General features: G+C 47.9%; 1 non-coding gene across 1 annotated transcript; it reads left to right on the plus strand.

The window, feature by feature from the left end:
* The first annotated feature begins 222 nt into the window (after nt 1–222).
* TRNAS-ACU (transfer RNA serine (anticodon ACU)) lies at nt 223–294 on the plus strand. Its single transcript has one exon. It is a non-coding gene; the product is annotated as a tRNA-Ser (tRNA).
* Nucleotides 295–3,187: the final 2,893 nt, after the last annotated feature.

Here is a 3,187-nt window from a genome sequence, read left to right on the forward strand (position 1 = left end):
TGGGGGTCTCGATAATTTTCAACCACGTGGAGTTTTTTCACATGCACCGATATTGCACAGTGCAAGGTTGTCCTGAACTTTCTGTGCATTGAAAGTTGGCAGCTACGGGAAGAATTTAAACCGCACCCTCAGGGTCTGCACCCAAGTATTCTAACTACAGAGTAAACACGGCAGGCAGAGAAGGTGGACGCGTAAACTGCAATTTGGAAAACGCGTGGACCCGCCGCGGTGGCTCAGTGGTTAGGGCACTGGACTACTGATCCGGAGTTCCCGGGTTCGAACCCGACCGCGGCGGCTGCGTTTTTATGGAGGAAAAACGCTAAGGCGCCCGTGTGCTGTGCGATGTCAGTGCACGTTAAGGATCCCCAGGTGGTCGAAATTATTCCGGAGCCCTCCCCTACGGCACATCTTCTTCCTTTCTTCTTTCACTCTCTCCCTTATCCCTTCCCGTACGGCGCGGTTCATGTATCCAACGATATATGAGACAGATACTGCGCCATTTCATTTCCCCAAAAACCAATTATTATTATTAATATTATTATTATTATTATTATTATTATTATTATTATTATTATTATTATTATTATTGTCACTTGGAGTGACGACGAGCTGCAGCTTTTGAAGTCCGGCTCGCGACCATTCATGTGCAATCTGTGTTTGTCGTCTTGCGGCGGTGCTAAGCCTAGCGACGGTGGCGTGTCAGCGGCTGCATTCCTTTCTTCCACGGCCCACCAGCCCCATCACCCGACCGACCCGACCGGTTCCCTCGCTTTCTCCCCGACGGGCGAACCTGACGGTGCGCTTGCCTCGCTTCGGGCTCTCCTCCTCGACGCACTTGAGGGAATCTCGTTTCTGAGCGACGAGGTCGCCCAGCTGCGGGAGGAGAATGAGCGCCTTCGTGGTGACAACTCGCGGGCGCTCGCTCTCCAGGCCGAGGTCGTTGCCTCTCTGCGGGCTGATGTTCGCAGCCTACGCGAGGAGCTTGCGAGGCGCCCGGCTTCATCGCAGCGTGATCCGCCTTTCGTCGAGCCCCTGTCCGCGAGCAGTCCTTCCCGTATGCTCCAGCCATCCAAGAGCTACTCTGCTGCCCTTCACAGTGGGATGGCACCCGTTGATTTGGCCACCTTCCCGACATCTGTATCTGTTCCCCCACTTAATTCGCCTGAGGCGCAGAAGAAGCACCGCAGCCCAGCCATCACTGGCTCGTCGAGCTCATCCAGTCTGAACGTCGCCAGACCTCAGAAGCGCCCGAAGGCTATTTTCTTCTCCAAGCTGTGCCCCGAGACAACGTCGGCTGATTTAACGAACCATCTGAAGTCCGTGAACGTCACCCCACTTTCCTGCCGGCGGTTGAAAACGAAATATGACTCCTACTCGTCCTTCTACCTCACAGTCAGCGCGGAATTCTACGATCAACTTGTTGACCCTTCGATGTGGCCTACGGGCTGCATCTTCAAGGCTTTTCGTGGAAAACTCCTGGATGGTATGTTACATCCTTCCGAGCTGACGGTTGATTGCAGTCAACCCTAACTTGGATATATATTACCAAAATGCCCGAGGTCTTCGGACTAAGGGACCTGTATTTTTTTCCAATGTTTAAGCCTCTTGTTATTCGGCTGTTGTAATTACTGAGACCTGGCTGTCTAGCGAAGTTAACTCAGGTGACTTCTTTCCTAATAACTATTCTGTTTTTCGAAGTGACCGCCCTGAATCAGCTTCTAAACAAAAGGGAGGAGGAGTGCTCATTGCTATTGACAGTTCCATGCAGTGCGTTCGGCGTTCCGACCTGGAAACCATCGAAGAATCTGTCTGGTTAGAGCTAACTTTAACTCGACATCAAAAACTCTTATTGGCAGCTTTCTATATTTCCCCTAATCTGCCTCCTCCTGCCTACGATGATGTACTACATTCTATTGAATATGTTATCACTTCTCATAGCAAGCACAAACTGCTCATTTTAGGGGATTTTAATACTCCAGGTATTCACTGGAATACCTTTACATATTCACACAACAATCATTATGTAGTTAGTAAGTGCAACCGGCTTTTAGATTTCATAGCTTTTAACACCTTGCAGCAACACAATTTAATTGAAAACTGTCGTGGTAATGTTCTTGACATTTGTTTATCTAATTTTGAAAATGTTCGTGTCTCGACATCTGACATCTCACTTACACGCTGTGACAAATTTCATCCTCCAATTCTAATAACGGCTTCGGTTTCTGTCCCACCTTCTGCTAATTGAAATCGTGAGGGGAATTCCCCCCGTTTCGCTTATGCACTTGGCGACTATGTTGGTCTCTTCGGTTTTTTCTCTTCTGTCGACTGGTCCGTCTTAAACGAAATCAGCGATGTTGACGAACAAGTCAGTCGCTTCACTGAAATAATTCTCAATGGTATGCGCCAGTACATACCTGTGCGCACTCCTACTCGTAGCAAGTTTCCGTTCTGGTTTTCCAAGGAACTTAAAACAGCGCTGAAACTTAAGGAGCGGGCCCACCATAAAGCGAAACGCCCTGGGCTGGATACATGGGCAGATGAATTTCGCCGCTTGCGTTCCCTTTGCAAACGCCTGTACAAGCGTGATCATGAGTCCTATCTTGAATATTTAGAGAATAGTGCCTCTAATCGTCCTACTGAATTCTGGAGATACGTTCGCAAACGCTCGAATAAATCTGATAGTCATATTCACTTAGTTGACTCTCATGGGAATGAAATTCGGAACGTCGCTGACGGCTTTGCTCAACACTTTTCCTCCGTGTACAAATCTCCACGTTGCGATTCCGTATGCCTTCCAGCTGGCGCACCTAATTCCGTTCTTCTTGACGAGAAGTTAGTAAGTGAGAGTCTTAAGTGTTTGAAACCATCTTTGTCCCCTGGACCTGATGGCATTCCAGCCGCCATAATAAAAGCCTTCAATAGTACCTTCGTTCCTGTTTTAACCACGATATTTAATAACTGTTTGAAAAATTCTGCCTTTCCCCGCTTGTGGAAAACGGCGCGTGTTTTCCCTGTCTTCAAATCAGGAAACAAATTTGATGTTTCGAACTACCGCCCCATTTCTCTTCTTTGTGCAACCTCTAAGCTTTTTGAATTAGCTTTGCACAAAGTACTTTCCTTCCACCTCAAACATGTAATCATACATAATCAGCATGGTTTCATAAAAGGTCGTTCTACTACAACTAAC

The sequence above is a fragment of the Amblyomma americanum genome, chromosome 9 (assembly GCF_052857255.1).
Source record: "Amblyomma americanum isolate KBUSLIRL-KWMA chromosome 9, ASM5285725v1, whole genome shotgun sequence".
Taxonomy (NCBI): Eukaryota; Metazoa; Arthropoda; class Arachnida; order Ixodida; family Ixodidae; genus Amblyomma; species Amblyomma americanum.